Raw genomic sequence first — 18373 nt, 5'->3', positions numbered from 1 at the left:
AGAGTTATGTAATTAAACACTTTTAGAGACTTATCGAGAAAGCAGAACGTCCAAGTTCGTTTTATTCAATGTATATTAGTGCCAAAGTGGTCAATTTTGGTACCCCTTTTCCAAAAGACACGTGAAAATGAATTTACGGTTCTCATAGGATTTTAGGGTCCCAAAAGGCTGAAAAAGTGTCTATTAGGTAATCCAGCAGTGACAAAACCGCAGCTCTAAGGCTATTAAAGTTCAAGTTAGCTTTCAACACTTATATATTTTTTTTTATTACTTATTTTTGAATGCAATACTTCATCGTTTTAACCTCCTTTTTTCACATGGAAATAAAAAACACACTAGAGAAAATAATTATTTTTTTGCCCCTGGTACTGTATAAAGAACAAGGCATTTTAGAGCGATGAATAAGAATTTATTGGTTTATAACTAGTAAAACGAAAAAAAAATTTGAATTTCTGCTTTTTATTTTGTTTGTTATATCAGTTTCTATTAAACACTTTGACCCAAAATACATTTATAAAAGTACATATAATATACAACCATTTCAGTCTAAAGTATTTTTGACGAACCCTTGATTCTTCATTTTAGTTCGGTTGAATTATTTACTTGAATTCGTAATAAATTGTTACCTTAAGGCTGCTAAATTAGTCTTGCTAATTTTTCTTGTTCAGGTGGTACCAGGTGCAAAAGTTCCAGTTGATGGAAAAGTTTTCCCCGGGGGTTCTACTTGTGACGAGTCACTAATTACTGGGGAATCAATGCCTGTTCTCAAGAAGAAAACTCAGGGCTCTCTAATATATCTTCTTCTTTTAAAGTTTGATATTTTATTTTCTTTAAATGAACAGGATCAGTTACTCTGAAATATATTTTAAAAGAAATTTCGTGTCTTTGCGAATTTGTCTGATCTCTAAGTTTTATTTTGTTGGTTCATTGTTAAAGGGAACAAAGTCCAGAAACAACTTTTGAAATAGATCCGTGCTGGCTGTAATGCTACAATTTTTATATTTTACTAAAACCCTCCTCATTCGCTCCAAAAGTTCGTTGCATGAAAGCCATGTTTTTATGCGGCAAATAAATGCTTTACCTTCCTTTTAGAGAGATTTCAAATACCATCCCTGACAGTCTCACAATGAATGGATCGTAGCCCTGCTTGAACGGATCTCCTTTGGCAGAAAAAAAGAACGAGTTTTTCCAACTGAAAGTAAAGAGAAACATTAAAATTTAAAAAGATAAGAAATTATACAGTTTTTTAAGAAGGACAGTCCCTTCATGAATCCTCGCTCTTTACGCTAAATTCTTAAAGTTTAAAAAAAAAAACAAAAAAAAACGCTTCTTATTCAAATTCAACACCCCTTATGTTTCAAGCGTCGTTCTTAAAGAATTGGGACAACAGTCAAACTTTAGTGTAAAGACCAAGGTATGGGGAAAGGGTAGGCCCTTTCATATAAAGAGTAATTTCTGTTTGTTTTAATTTTTAATGTTGTTTCAACTTTTAGTCAAAACATTTGTTTTCTGACCGTTTATCACATCAAGTCTAGAAATGCCTCCCTCCCCCGTGTAAACTTCCACTATAAAATTCCCATGGAAAAATTCCTACCAACCGAAAATTATCCCCGAGGAAAATCCTCCCATAGTAAATACCCCCCCCCTCCCATGAAAAACTTCCAATATTTTCCAATAATAAATACTATTTGTTATCGATGGGCAAATTGCATTGCTTGCCTCGGCGCTATGGGGAGAGGGTCACGTCATCCTCAGAAGCGTAGTTATTGGACCTTTTCAACTATGTTGAACCAAATGGCTCTTTCAAAATTTCCATCGGATGTTTTAGGCGTCAAAAGATGTTTGGGAGGTGGCTAGCTGTCCTCTACTCTTTTTAGCCACTTAAAACGGACACTACAATTTGTAATTTCCGTTCTAATGAGCCCTCTCCCCATCTTCTAGAACAACTGATTCAGTAAGATCACCCAAGAAGATAACAAACCCCCTCCCCCAAGCAAAAATAAACACGCATCGTTGAACTTTCTTCTTATAATTTTTTTGTTTTTAGAAAACTCAATATTTTTGGTCACAGAAATTTGAAACCTCTATAGCAGGGTAATCTGTTATGCTGAATCTGATGGTGTGAATTTCTTTATGACAACTGTTTGGTTTTTCGTATGGTGTTCGTTAAGGCCGGTGTGATCCTTTCCCCCCCCTCCCCATTTTTTTAAAATCTAGTAAATTTTCCCAGGCTTGTCACATTTTTTGGGCAACATTTAACTTAATGGATTTTACCTATTGTATTCAGCATAAAAGGGCAATTTTGATGTATTAATTATTATTAAAGTTCATTTTTTTAGTTTTGATTGCTATTGATTCAGCTTAAAGTGATCCAGTATTACTATGATTTTGATTACATATGGATTCAGCTGAATCCTATTGGATTCAACTGAAAAAGCCCATTTTCATGTAATAATTATTATTAAAATTCATTTTTTAGAGTTTTGATTACTATTGGGCGAGTCGTTCTTTACTGACAGTTCATTACTAAAAACTGTTTGATAGTTGTAGGAAGGATTTTTATTAAAAGACTACATATGATTATGATAATAATCGATAAAAATTGATTTGTGAATGATATGTGCTCACAACGTCACAGGTTCTATTGAAGCGGAAAAATGAAATGTAAAGAAACTGGCTTTAGAAGCCTATATCTGCACCAAATTATTCCCAAATGATGTCTAATATTACGGTGTCACTGTATCTTTTTGCTCTATATCGCTGTAGTCAATAAACAACAAAGAAAAAAAAACTGAAAAAAAAACCACAAACGAGACTGCGGCCAGTAGAGAGAAAAGAGATGAATGACTAAAATAACGCGGATATTTTGCCTGTATCTAAACTACGCGTCCTCAGCACAAGATAAAAAGAAAAAACACTAAACTAAAAACACATAAAACCACCGCCAATAATAATAAATACAATTGTCGCTACTGATCCACGTAGAGAAAAGAAACTAGTTGAGTTTCAATCGCTGTAGTCGTTCATGTTGGGGTGTTATCTACTGTCACGTGATTTGAACATAACTTAAAAATCAGGTAATGTCAGTTTATCCTTGCTACAGGCATTAATAAGGTATTTTGACTGACTAGATCATGTATAGCCACCTTTAGTTAAGAGACACCTTACGCTATAGTTCACAAGTAAATAGGTCCCTCAGATATAGTGCACCCGATATAGTCCTTGGCACAAAAAGCTCGTTTTGTTGAAGAAGCACAGACTTCAAAATCTCCAATTCAACAACTAGCTGACAAAATTGATGGCTATGTTGTGCCTGTTGTGAGGAGTAAAAATTATGGACATTATTTTTCGGAATTCGCTTCCCTTGCCCGGTATGCCGGATCTCATATCATAGATGATAGTCCTGAGACAAAAGAAAATCGAATTAAATTTTAAGCATTAAATAAAGACGCTATTCAAGAACTAGACAGAAGTTAGATTATTATTAAATATTGATATATACAAATGTTTTTACAGCATAAACACGCAATCAACAAACACATTAAGAAGATACAAATATACAAATGAATACAAACAACTTTTTATGTGTTTTTGAAGTTTTTTTTGGAGAAAAAAAATTCTTTTTTAAAACAGCTGGAAAGAACAGCTTGACCAACCACAATTCTCATTCATTCGTTTATATTAATCACCACCCATTTAAAAAAAAGGAGAAAAATTACTCATTGAGGTTTTCATTATAATAATATTATGAATTAAATTATCATAATATTTAATATTATGAATTAAAAAAATTATCACGAGTTTGGGAATTTTTTGGTCTTCCCTTGCCCGGTATGGGACTTGAACCTGCGTTCCCCCGATTGGGAGGCACAGCTTTTTCCACTACACCGGCACAAGGGTAATTGTCAGCATTATTTTAAGGGGTGATGGTTATTGAAAGAATCGTAATTTGCTATGTGTCAAAATGTAGTTCATACAAAGTAGGGGTAGGTTAGCCTAGGAAAACCTTGACAGGTTAAGAAAGATTTAAGCAGGCAAGCCTGATGGATATTATGCAGCCTTTATTCCGCTTGTAAATTAAAAATTAAACAAGAATAGTAAGGAGCAAATGGTCAATAGTAATATTTGTACCAGCTGGAAGACCATAACACCGGTTTTGCCGATTTGTCTGAGCTCTAGTCTGATAGTATGGTCACTAAACTGTTTTAATTTGCCGAAAGTTCATTTTAATAGTGGGTAACTCTCCGTGGTAGTTGGGGACCACAAGGGGGTACAAGGATATGACAAAGCGTTCTGGCAAAAGATCTCTGTAAGATCTCTGTATTCGTCACTGAAAGTGGGTTTAGTCACGACTAAAATAGCTGTTTATCATAAATATTTCTTCTTTTTCTTGTGAATAATGCTGATTCTGAACTGTAAAAGTTTTCTGGATAAAAAAGAAATGATTATTTGCAATTTATTGATGCGTACAAATATTCTTCATGTCCCAACTCATCGAGTTGAAATCTATTTGTTTCTAACGCAGTAAATTTCAATACTGTTAAACATAGTAAGTAAAATCTGGTGCTTTCAATCACACTGAATTTGATTATTTTCGAGAGGAATAGGAAAGTTTACGTTCGGTTGTGAAAGGATGAATTATCCTATCCTTTAATACAAGCATCATTTTTATGGCAGGACGCATAGATGTTTGTTGTGAGCCATTGGAGCCTTTCCGAAATCTCTTGCCAACAAATAATGCTTCACACTTCGGAGCGCCTGAAAAGACTCATAGGTCTGAATTAAATTGAAGATGAAGCTTTGTACAATTAATATAAAATTTTTAGGTCTATCTAAGTTCAGTAATGTCAGGGATATAGATTGTGATCCTCTCAGATAGGCATAGTTAGATATCTAGAAGTAAAAAATCAGTGAATGCAGTTTGAAAGAATTTAAATGTTGCAGTTGTGTTTAATAGAAAACGCTGAAGAAAATATAATTCATCCGAAGTTGGTAAGGTATGAACACTATGAGGGCATAGTTTCCTCGTAACTGTAACATTTAGTCACCAAGGTTACTTTTTATTTAGATTGTTGTTTTTGAGGTATGTCTTTTTATTTCGTTTTTTTTTTTACCTACGTGTATTTTCTTGTATTTGCACTGACGACGGTTGAGTGGAGATCTCAGCTTAATATTTTGCCCTTTTCCTTGTTCTCACTGGCTGTGCATTTTCGTTTTGCGTTTTCTCTTATTTCGCTGTTTGTTGCCGTTGTTGTCTCTTATGTCGTTATCTTTTCTTTTCTCTTATTATCAGGCTTTTGCTAGTGTGGTCTTAGAACTTATTGACGACGGAATAATAATACTAATGATAATAATAATAACAGTAGTAGCACTAGTAATAATAATAAGAATAATCATAATAATAAAACAAAACTGCCACAGAAGGACAGAAAAATTTTAGAGTTAAGATTGCTTGATGTTTTTGTGATTCATTAGAGTTGGATTCATTTGGGATTCGTTGGTGATTTTCAAAATTCCCTGCAAGAAAATACAAAATTAGTGTTCGCACGCTTTTAAGGTTCAGCTTTGAATCATGCTAAAGTAAAAAAGGTATGTATTTTATTCGAAAGATGCTACTTAGTTTATTATTTATGAAACATTCATGTTTATGTGGTTGTATATCTCAGTTTATTTATTTTAGAACCAGATACTTCAAGCTTCTTGGGTAGATACATTTGTACATCCATACGTAAAAATAGCTTATTTAATGTAAAAAATTATTGTATATCTAAGTTTTGCAACTTTATCAACAGAGGTTTTTAGCATCTTGGTTATGCTCTGCTATATATCTAGCCGCAAAAAAAATGGTTACACAAATTTGCTTCTTTGTATAAGTTGTAATGTACAAAGAGAAAAATGATTTGACAATTTAAAATGGATTCTAGTTGGTTAAGATTGGACCTTCTATAATGTAGATTACAGCTAGAATAGATCTCAATGTCGGTTAAGTGCTTATCCTTTCCGTTAATAGAAGTCACTTTTTCATGGTATGATGCCTTGATCTCTTTTTGTGATTCAACAGAGCGTCTAAACTCAGTTCTAACAAGCAAGGCCTTCTCTAAAATATCTCAAAGAGCTTATAGAGTTGATTTTCATTATAATATAATAATTGTATTATCTACTGAAATTTATCTTTTGTAGGTATTAGTATTTAGTGATGCAGGCACTAGGGAAAGTCAAACTAAGAGAAAGGTATTATTTTGAATATAAGAAAAGATTTAGTTAAAAAAAGATCGTGGTTGTTTAAAAGATACGTTCGCTAGCAAATGTGACGTTTAAAAAAAATTACGTAAGAAAAGAAGAAAAAGAAAAATTAATGATGAGTGATCTAGTGATTAACTATGAGTGATCTAGTCGGGTGTCTAGAGTCCAGGAGCTTTTACTCAAGCTATTCCTAATAAAACATCAATGGAATAAGCAAGCCAGATGGCTAGATAAAAACCTTAAACCAATTTTTATGCTTGTTGTGGAACCCTTGAACTGCTTTCAAAGGCGTGAAAAAATCCAGCACAGGAACTGGCTAAACAATTTGAAGGTATCCACCACAACAAGAAGAAAAGGAAGATCCAAAATGATTTCAGCGCCCATTGGTACAAGATAAGATGGAGCCTCTGGTCTCCAGAAGAAGTGCAAGTAAAGTGAAGTTACCAGCTTTGTCTCATCGAGAATTACCTATAATAATCTTTTGGTGGATTGCTTTTCATTTAGAGGAAATTCTAACGAATAAACCAGTCTTAAACTGCTTTTTATGATCGAAAGCAAAATTTTCACATTTTGAGGGGAGGAAAGGGAGAGGGGTGGTTAGAACTTACGAACACTTTAAATGGCGCAATGGATCTTTTGCAATAAACCCCTGCTCTATACTCTTACACGGACTATTGAATAAAAAAAAAACAAAAACAAACAGAAAGTGAAACTCAGAACCCTCGAATAAACATACATTACATGTGTACAAAAAGAAAAAGAGGAAACATACGCTATTGATAATGACTAATCAAACATTAAGATTAAAACTTTATAAGGTAAGAAACAATAATAAACAAGACAGTTTCGGAAATCAAAGGATTGGTAAACTTTGTTGGTCAAGAACTATGGCCTCTTCTTATTTTTATATTCTGTCGGTTTTTTTGCTTCGTACAATACGTCGGGACGCTTTATCTAATGAATATTAATAAGAAAGAATAAAGAAAAAATTTGTAGGAGACAGTTATTCATTACTAAGCTGAATTCTGGATTATAAGGACTAAAATTGCAAAACAGGGAACGAAAATTTATTTTAGCCTTGATTTGTTCTTCGCTTTCGTTTGCTAAAGCAAGTTTAGAAAACAAAGCCATAACTTTTTGTCATAATTTATCGAAGTTCTTTTATCGATGCATCTAAATGGATTTAATAAGTTATTTGAAATAACTTATATTTAGAACATTTCTTTCTTTTTCAGAAACAAATAGGTTCATTTGTTTTGATTAACAATTTATCAAACCCTAACATTCTGACTATATAGACTCTGGAATGGTTAGTGCCAAATTTATGCCTCTGAAGAGCTACGATTATGCTTTATGATAAAAAGGAATAATTATCAGAAACTACATATTCAATAGGTTATGGCTTTTTGTCAGAATGGGTTCAAAGTCCCAATAATTTTGGAGGGAGCTGAGACTCATCATTTTGCATTAAGTTGTATTCTGAACTAAAAAAGTAAATAGTTGTTTTCCCGAATTCTTCTGAGTTTGATTTTATGAGGGATCTACCGACCTGTCACTAAAAGAGTTTTTGAGGTGGTTCTGACCACCCCCTAATGCTGATCCACATGTTGATCATCCATTCAAGAGTCGGTTAGCCTGACTCTCAGATTCTATAAATTTTAGACCATCCCTCTTTTTGGTGTACTTTTTCAGACTAAATAATCCATCTAATGTAATTCAGTAATGGTATCAATTCAATTCAAAGTTTTATAACCAGTTAAATAGTTTAAAGACCCCCCCCCCCCAGTCAATATACGGCGTGTATGCCTTTGTCTATTCTCGCTTTTACACGATTTTTCTTGTTCGCCATACAAGGCGAACAATAGAACTTGTTCGAACAAGGCGAATACAGGAACTAGAATATAATCTTTTAGACATAATCTAAAGAAGATGTCTAAAGGATTCGGATGTAATCTAAATTAATTCATTGATGGCTTGATAAAAAGTATTTTGATCAATTTCAGAATCATTTATTAGTAAAAAAAAATACAAAATGAAAAAAAACGCGACTGACGCCGGATCAAATGACTATGTTTTGTTTTGTTACAAATAAAATAACGAACAATTACCGAATAATGGAGAGAGAGGGGGGGGAGAGAGAAAGAGAGTTTGATAACTAGCGAAAGAGATTTAGACCCCCACCCACCCAATTATGACGCATATGCCTTTTTCTATTGTCCCTTTTACACGATCTTTCTTGTTCCATACATGGAATTCAGATTTAATCTTTTGGACTTTTAATGTGTTTTGTTGATGTTGCCAAATTGGTCTTGATAGCCATCTGTCTTGGGCCGAGGGCCCCCTCGTGCAAGATTTTTCTGGTGCCCTCATTTTGTTGTTGCTCTTTTTTTAATAAACGTGCCAATTCTATTAATTTTTGGCGTCCTTGTCAAATTGACCCCCCTCCCTCCAAAAAAATTGCTCTAGATCTGCCTTTGCCATCGGTTGGGTTTTGACAGGACAGCAACTTAACTTCTTCCGACTCATTACGCCTCTCCCACCCTCCCTGGCTACTGTCTGCCCTCTTCAGTCGTTTCAACAATGAGGCTGTATTTTATACACTGTTATGGTGTGTCTTGCCTCAGCACAATCATGAGGCCTAAAACTGCTAAGCTACTGATCAAACGTTTTTTTTTTTTTCATAAATATATATAAAATTAACGAATCAGAATAGAAAGCTGAAAAGTTTGGAACAAACTAAAAAAAGAGCTACAATGTCAGGTTAATTTCGACTTTTCCACTTTTATCCATGCCGTGCAAGAGTCCCAAATATATTTTAACACAAAACCATCGTGGAGGAACAAATTAGAAAAATCTAGAATTTTTAATCCGGCCAATTAAGTTTAAAAGTTTTTTTTTTAATTTATAGTGCTTTCAATTTCTTCAAATTTTCCTTTTCTTTCGGCTCTAGACATTAAAAAAAAGTACCAGGTTTTACATTATATTTTTTTTCTATTTCCCGAGAATTTAATCAGAACAAACAAAACTGACCAACTTTTAGATCCTTTTTCAAAGATCACTTGTGCAAAATTTCATTTTGCTGGTATGTCAGGTAAGAGAGCAAGATCTCTTTCATAGCATAAGATATTTAACATTGCAATGGATTTAGCGACTTTCACCTTAATAAGATATTCAACTAAAATACTATTATTTTTTACTCGAGTTTTAGTAAAGTAAATTTGTGTTTCCATTTTATAGTTCAGGGGTACCAATTCACTAATTGACCCGGCAAAAAAGCGTTTTTTTCTCCCTTTACCGACGCAATTAGTCTTGGACATAAACCCCTATACCCTCCCTGTTTACAGTATTAATTATAAAAAAGAACTTGCAATAAAGAAATTTTCAGGGAAAAGTAAAGAGCCAAATTAAAACTTAAAGACGAGCAGAAAGTCTTATTATGATTCAAACTTAAAGCGGTGCCTGATTAAAGATTAATAAGTAAGTTTTTTTTCACAAATTAGACAAAGAAGAGATCAAGCTTTTTAGTATTACTAAAATTATGATTTCAGTGACACTTTTCCAGGCAAAGGATACAAAGAAAATCAGGTAAAGAAGAGAGTAATACTTTCCTATGTTACTGAAATTAGGATTTTTTTTATTAAGATAGGCTATTCAATATATCTTGGGACTCTTTATTTTTATATAGATCGTTCTACAGTTCTGGAAATTTTTATGAGCTTGATTTTGTTTTTGTCATTTGTTTAATCCAATGGCAGTTACTATAAAACTCTGAATTACAGTAAACATAGTCATAGATATTTTTATCGTCACACTCAACATAGCACTAAGAAGCATTAAAACTTAGCTGTTTACTAGGTACTTAACAAATGGACAAATACCAACTACAGTTACTTTATGCTGTTAAACAGACCCGTGGAAAGGGGACGAAATAATGCTCATGCCGTGTTGTTCGACAGTAAACTGGTTCCAACTTGTTCTGTCTTTTGGTGAGTGTGTTCTGTACTTAGAGCTTCTTAGAATGTACTGTCCCAACTTGATCATAAGATTTTGCTGGTGGTTTTGGAATGACTCAAGTCCCAATAATTCAAGGGCCTTTTTGTAGGAAGTTTAGCTTTCTCCCATCATAACCTTACAAGCTCGTATTTTTATGGCCTCAATATCTTGGCTTAGCCCGGAGCTTAAATGGACGTTTGGACGCCAAACAGGATATGTTTTTTCTAGTACGCGTATCAAACGTGTATTTAACGCGTACCTAGTACGCGTTGAATACGCGTATTCTAGGCAAAAAGTATAAGTAATGTAGACCAGTTTCATCGACATACCCCTAAAACCGAATCTTTTTATTGTGATAAGCGATTGTATGACAGCGTAGCCTTTGCAGACTAGCTCAATCACATGACTGTTGAATTTGCAATAAGTTGAGAAAGTAATACCTAGAATCTTTTCTCTGTTCACTGGCTGAAAGAAGGGTACTGGCACTTGGAAACAGGTTTTTAGAGGATTGAACCTCAATACTTTGTACTTCATTTCATTTAGAATGAGACTTGCTAGTTCACAATCGGTGCAAAACATAGTCGCAATGTTAGGGTCAAATTTCCGCACAGCAAAGTCTCCTTCGAGTACATATTCGGTAGGAAGGGTAAATCGTCCACAAATTTGTATCGATTCTTTAAGGACCGATAGATGTAGTTCATGACAGTCAGGAAAACGATACCAACAAGTTTGGTACATTGAGGGGCACCACAAGTAATTCGGAAAATTAAAAAAATTCGTGTCATTTTCGTTCAAGTGAAGACCCACTGTTCACGGCCAGACAGGAAGTCGGCAATTATAAGCAACAGGTTGGTTTTGGCGTCCATTTCATTTATGTTTTGAAGAGCAACACGGTGTTTGATCAAGTCAAATGCTTTTCTATATTCGGTAATGGTAAGATCTACGAAGGATTTGCCCTTCTCTAGCCAGGATAGAATATCATCCTACATCTTGATGAGATACACTGAGATGCTGTTGTCACAAAGACATTCGTATTGATAAGGCTCTAATTACAGCAAACTATGTCGTTCAACATCCTCGAAAAGAATCGATGACGCAAACAGAAATTAATATTTTAAAAGTGAAATTTTTACCTAAAGGGGTAAACATGAAGTATTTAGTTTAAAAATGTCTGTTCAGGTTTAAGATCTCAATGGTACATGTGATGTTGCGACAAGTTTTGAATTGCATTGAAATGCAAGATAGTAATATCAAAGGATTCAATCATTCCAATCTCCGCCGAATCAGAATTATGATAGTTCATTTTCTTAAAGTCTGGTTTGCTTATAACAAAAACAAAACACACACATTAGTCTTTTTTTATATAGGGCAGATGCCTAAGACGCCCAGTATTTCAGAGTGCGTGGTATAGGCTCCACCTGTCCCCATAACACCCCAAACAGCCTTAAAATTCATATCTCCTCGTACATTGGTATAACGCGCTGCTGTTCATTTAGGCTTGCTGTCAGTAAAGGTTGTCAAATAGTCTTTTACACTTCTTGTGGGAGAATCGGGTTTGTTCTTATGATTTTATTTTCAACCACGGGCACCACGTTCCGCCACTAAGTTGGTTCTGAGTCCAATGGACGACATTTTGGCTACACACACCCTGGAATCTTTGCTTCCGCACTTGAGTCTGTCAAGCATAACTTCAGTAAGCTCTTCAACAAAGTAGGATAAGTTCACAATGCAGTTGAGGCTGGTTATCATTGTCATGTCTATTTCGTCAGGCAAATGTTGATTCGTCACGGGCGGAGAGGATGACTGCGGCGTACTCCTTCCTGAAGCTTCAGGCTCATCTCTGCACTGAGTGTTTCCTGTGGCAATAAGAGCGAAAGATTTTTCTGGATTGCCTTGCCTCATAAAACTAAAAATATATATCAACAACAGTGACTACTTCTGGCGTATCATTGCCCTGCTAACATTTTCATAAGTTCGTACTTCTAGTCCTACCACCTTCTCCTTATAGCCTTTTGGATTATTTTGATTTTTATCTTTGAACAATATTGTGCCTTATTTGTGGTTTATTTTATTTAAAACTGTTATAAGAAAAATTACTGAGATTCGATTAAACTTTGATAGTGTGGACATTCCCTAAAAATAGGATAATAGATTTTGAATTTTTTTTAGGAGTCTCAGAGACAGTATTGGCTTGAAATGACATTATTTGTCGTCAACAGTGTTACAAGACGCTCAAACCACAATTGCTCAAAACACGCCTTAATTTTGCACAATCGACCATCGAAACACTTTGGGAAGAATAAAAATTAAGATGACAAATTAGTCGCATAATTTTTGGTCTGGATTTTATGTTGAGGCTGTTATTATAACTCTTGGGCAGAGTTATGTAATTAAACACTTTTAGAGACTTATCGAGGAAGCAGAACGTCCAAGTTCGTTTTATTCAATGTATATTAGTGCCAAAGTGGTCAATTTTGGTACCCCTTTTCCAAAAGACACGTGAAAATGAATTTACGGTTCTCATAGGATTTTAGGGTCCCAAAAGGCTGAAAAAGTGTCCATTAGGTAATCCAGCAGTGACAAAACGGCAGCTCTAAGGCTATTAAAGTTCAAGTTAGCTTTCAACACTTATATATTTTTTCTTATTACTTATTTTTGAATGCAACACTTCATCGTTTTAACCTCCTTTTTTCACATGGAAATAAAAAACACACTAGAGAAAATAATTATTTTTTTGCCCCTGGTACTGTACAAAGAACAAGGCATTTTAGAGCGATGAATAAGAATTTATTGGTTTATAACTAGTAAAACGAAAAAAAAAATTTGATTTTCTGGTTTTTATTTTGTTTGTTATATCAGTTTCTATTAAACACTTTGACCCAAAATACATTTATAAAAGTACATATAATATACAACCATTTCAGTCTAAAGTATTTTTGACGAACCCTTGATTCTTCATTTTAGTTCGGTTGAATTATTTACTTGAATTCGGAATAAATTGTTACCTTAAGGCTGCTAAATTAGTCTTGCTAATTTTTCTTGTTCAGGTGGTACCAGGTGCAAAAGTTCCAGTTGATGGAAAAGTTTTCCCCGGGGGTTCTACTTGTGACGAGTCACTAATTACTGGGGAATCAATGCCTGTTCTCAAGAAGAAAAGTCAGGGCTCTCTAATATATCTTCTTCTTTTAAAGTTTGATATTTTATTTTCTTTAAATGAAAAGGATCAGTTACTCTGAAATATATTTTAAAAGAAATTTCGTGTCTTTGCGAATTTGTCTGATCTCTAAGTTTAATTTTGTTGGTTCATTGTTAAAGGGAACAAAGTCCAGAAACAACTTTTGAAATAGATCCGTGCTGGCTGTAATGCAACAATTTTTATATTTTACTAAAACCCTCCTCATTCGCTCCTAAAGTTCGTTGCATGAAAGCCATGTTTTTATACGGCAAATAAATGCTTTACCTTCCTTTTAGAGAGATTTCAAATACCATCCCTGACAGTCTCACAATGAATGGATCGTAACCCTGCTTGAACGGATCTCCTTTGGCAGAAAAAAAGAACGAGTTTTTCCAACTGAAAGTAAAGAGAAACATTAAAATTTAAAAAGATAAGAAATTATACAGTTTTTAAGAAGGACAGTCCCTTCATGAATCTTCGCTCTTTACGCTAAATTCTTAAAGTTTAAAAAAAAAAAAACAGAAAAAAAAAACGCTTCTCATTCAAATTCAACACCCCTTATGTTTCAAGCGTCGTTCTTAAAGAACTGGGACAACAGTCAAACTTTAGTGTAAAGACCAAGGTATGGGGAAAGGGTAGGCCCTTTCATATAAAGAGTAATTTCTGTTTGTTTTAATTTTTAATGTTGTTTCAACTTTTAGTCAAAATATTTTTTTTTCTGACCTTTTATCACATCAAGTCTAGAAATACCTCCCTCCCCCGTGTAAACTTCCACTATAAAATTCCCCTGGAAGAATTCCTACCAACCGAAAATTATCCCCGAGGAAAATCCTCCCATAGTAAATACCCCCCCTCCCATGAAAAACTTTCAATATTTTCCAATAATAAATACTATTTGTCATCGATGGGCAAATTGCATTGCTTGCCTCAGCGCTATGGGGAGAGGGTCACGTCATCCTCAGAGGCGTAGTTATTGGACCTTTCAACTATGTTGAACCAAATGGCTCTTTCAAAATTTCCATCGGATGTTTTAGGCGTCAAAAGAGGTGTGGGAGGTGGCTAGCTGTCCTCTACTCTTTTTAGCCACTTAAAACGGACACTACAATTTGTAATTTCCGTTCTAATGAGCCCTCTCCCCATCTTCTAGAACAACTGATTCAGTAAGATCACCCAAGAAGAAAACAAACCCCCTTCCCCAAGCAAAAATAAACACGCATCGTTGAACTTTCTTCTTATAATTTTTTTGTTTTTAGAAAACTCAATATTTTTGGTCATAGAAATTTGAAACCTCTATAGCAGGGTAATCTGTTATGCTGAATCTGATGGTGTGAATTTCTTTATGACAACTGTTTGGTTTTTCGTATGGTGTTCGTTAAGACCGGTGTGATCCTTCCCCCCCCCTCCCCATTTTTTTAAAATCTAATAAATTTTCCCAGGCTTGTCATATTTTTTGGGCAACATTTAACTTAATGGATTTTACCTATTGTATTCAGCATAAAAGGGCAATTTTGATGTATTAATTATTATTAAAGTTCATTTTTTTTAGTTTTGATTACTATTGATTCAGCTTAAAGTGATCCAGTATTACTATGATTTTGATTACATATGGATTCAGCTGAATCCTATTGGATTCAACTGAAAAAGCCCATTTTCATGTAATAATTATTATTAAAATTCATTTTTTAGAGTTTTGATTACTATTGGGCGAGTCGTTCTTTACTGACAGTTTATTACTAAAAACTATTTGATAGTTGTAGGAAGGATTTTTATTAAAAAACTACATATGATTATGATAATAATCGATAAAAATTGATTTGTGAATGATATGTGCTCACAACGTCACAGGTTCTATTGAAGCGGAAAAATGAAATGTCAAGAAACTGGCTTTAGAAGCCTATATCTGCACCAAATTATTCCCAAATGATGTCTAATATTACGGTGTCACTGTATCTTTTTGCTCTATATCGCTGTAGTCAATAAACAACAAAGAAAAAAAAAAAAAAAAAAAAACACAAACGAGACTGCGGCCAGTAGAGAGAAAAGAGATGAATGACTAAAATAACTTGGATATTTCGCCTGTATCTAAACTACGCGTCCTCAGCACAAGATAAAAAGAAAAAACACTAAACTAAAAACACATAAAACCACCGCCAATAATAATAAATACAATTGTCGCTACTGATCCACGTAGAGAAAAGAAACTAGTTGAGTTTCAATCGCTGTAGCCGTTCATGTTGGGGTGTTATCTACTGTCACGTGATTTGAACATAACTTATAAATCAGGTAATGTCAGTTTATCCTTGCTACAGGCATTAATAAGGTATTTTGACTGACTAGATCATGTATAGCCACCTTTAGTTAAGAGACACCTTACGCTATAGTTCACAAGTAAATAGGTCCCTCAGATATAGTGCACCCGATATAGTCCTTGGCACAAAAAGCTCGTTTTGTTGAAGAAGCACAGACTTCAAAAGCTCCAATTCAACAACTAGCTGACAAAATTGCTGGCTATGTTGTGCCTGTTGTGAGGAGTAAAAATTATGGACATTATTTTTCGGAATTCGCTTCCCTTGCCCGGTATGCCGGATCTCATATCATAGATGATAGTCCTGAGACAAATAAAAATCGAATTAAATTTTAAGCCTTAAATAAAGACACTATTCAAGAACTAGACAGAAGTTAGATTATTATTAAATATTGATATATACAAATGTTTTTACAGCATAAACACGCAATCAACAAACACATTAAGAAGATACAAATATACAAATGAATACAAACAACTTTTTATGTGTTTTTGAAGTTTTTTTTGGAGAAAAAAAATTCTTTTTTAAAACAGCTTGACCAACCACAATTCTCATTCATTCGTTTATATTAATCACCACCCATTTAAAAAAAAGGAGAAAAATTACTCATTGAGGTTTTCATTATAATAATATTATGTATATGAATTAAAAAAATTATCACGGATTTGGGCATTATTTCTCTTCCCTTGCCCGGTATGGGACTTGAACCTTCGTTCCCCCGATTGGGAGGCACAGCTTTTTCCACTATACCGGCACAAGGGTAATTGTCAGCATTATTTTAAGGGGTGATGGTTATTGAAAGAATCGTAATTTGCTATGTGTCAAAATGTAGTTCATACAAAGTAGGGGTAGGTTAGCCTAGGAAAACCTTGACAGGTTAAGAAAGATTTAAGCAGGCAAGCCTGATGGATATTATGCAGCCTTTATTCCGCTTGTAAATTAAAAATTAAACAAGAATAGTAAGGAGCAAATGGTCAAAAGTAATATTTGTACCAGCTGGAAGACCGTAACACCGGTTTTGCCGATTTGTCTGAGCTCTAGTCTGATAGTATGGTCACTAAACTGTTTTAATTTGCCGAAAGTTCATTTTAATAGTGGGTAACTCTCCGTGGTAGATGGGGGCCACAAGGGGGTACAAGGATATGACAAAGCGTTCTGGCAAAAGATCTCTGTAGCCCACGATGACTCGAGGATACTTGTTCTATTCGTCACTGAAAGTGGGTTTAGTCACGACTAAAATAGCTGTTTATCATAAATATGTCTTCTTTTTCTTGTGAATAATGCTGATTCTGAACTGTAAAAGTTCTCTGGATAAAAAAGAAATGATTATTTGCAATTTATTGATGCGTACAAATATTCTTCATGTCCCAACTCATCGAGTTGAAATCTATTTCTTTCTAACGCAGTAAATTTCAATACTGTTAAACATAGTAAGTAAAATCTGGTGCTTTCAATCACACTGAATTTGATTATTTTCGAAAGGAATAGGAAAGTTTACGTTCGGTTGTGAAAGGATGAATTATCCTATCCTTTAATACAAGTATCATTTTTATGGCAGGACGCATAGATGTTTGTTGTGAGCCATTGGAGCCTTTCCGAAATCTCTTGCCAACAAATAATGCTTCACACTTCGGAGCGCCTGAAAAGACTCATAGGTCTGAATTAAATTGAAGATGAAGCTTTGTACAATTAATATAAAATTTTTAGGTCTATCTAAGTTCAGTAATGTCAGGGATATAGATTGTGATCCTCTCAGATAGGCATAGTTAGATATCTAGAAGTAAAAAATCATTGAATGCAGTTTGAAAGAATTTAAATGTTGCAGTTATGTTTAATAGAAAAGAACGCTGAAGAAAATATAATTCATCCGAAGTTGGTAAGGTATGAACACTATGAGGGCATAGTTTCCTCGTAACTGTAACATTTAGTCACCAAGGTTACTTTTTATCTAGATTGTTGTTTTTGAGGTATGTCTTTTTATTTCGTTTTCTTTGACCTACGTGTATTTTCTTGTATTTGCACTGACGACGATTGAGTGGAGATCTCAGCTTAATTATTTGCCCTTTTCCTTGTTCTCACTGGCTGTGCATTTTCGTTTTGCGTTTTCTCTTATTTCGCTGTTTGTTGCCGTTGTTGTCTCTTATGTCGTTATCTTTTCTTTTCTCTTATTATCAGGCTTTTGCTAGTGTGGTCTTAGAACTTATTGACGACGGAATAATAATACTAATGATAATAATAATAACAATAGTAGCACTAGTAATAATAATAAGAATAATCATAATAATAAAACAAAATTGCCACAGAAGGACAGAAAAATTTTAGAGTTAAGATTGCTTGATGTTTTTGTGATTCATTAGAGTTGGATTCATTTGGGATTCGTTGGTGATTTTCAAAATTCCCTGCAAGAAAATACGAAATTAGTGTTCGCATACTTTTAAGGTTCAGCTTTGAATCATGCTAAAGTAAAAAAGGTATGTATTTTATTCGAAAGATGCTACTTAGTGTATTATTTATGAAACATTCATGTTTATGTGGTTGTATATCTCAGTTTATTTATTTTAGAACCAGATACTTCAAGCTTCTTGGGTAGATACATTTGTACATCCATACGTAAAAATAGCTTATTTAATGTAAAAAATTATTGTATATCTAAGTT

At 34.1% G+C, this 18373-nt stretch overlaps 1 long non-coding RNA gene across 1 annotated transcript; it reads right to left on the bottom strand.

The window, feature by feature from the left end:
- Window positions 1-1086: 1086 nt before the first annotated feature.
- On the bottom strand, window positions 1087-18328 carry LOC136025159 (uncharacterized). Its single transcript, XR_010617032.1, has 3 exons — window positions 17216-18328; window positions 13697-13807; window positions 1087-1192 (listed from the first exon to the last, which is right to left on the bottom strand). It is a non-coding gene; the product is annotated as an uncharacterized LOC136025159 (long non-coding RNA).
- Between the last annotated feature and the right edge of the window lie 45 nt (window positions 18329-18373).

Source organism: Artemia franciscana, chromosome 3 (genome assembly GCF_032884065.1).
Source record: "Artemia franciscana chromosome 3, ASM3288406v1, whole genome shotgun sequence".
In the NCBI taxonomy this organism is placed as follows: domain Eukaryota; kingdom Metazoa; phylum Arthropoda; class Branchiopoda; order Anostraca; family Artemiidae; genus Artemia; species Artemia franciscana.
Note: the sequence above shows the minus strand (reverse complement) of the source record. Positions and strands in the feature narration are given on the sequence as shown.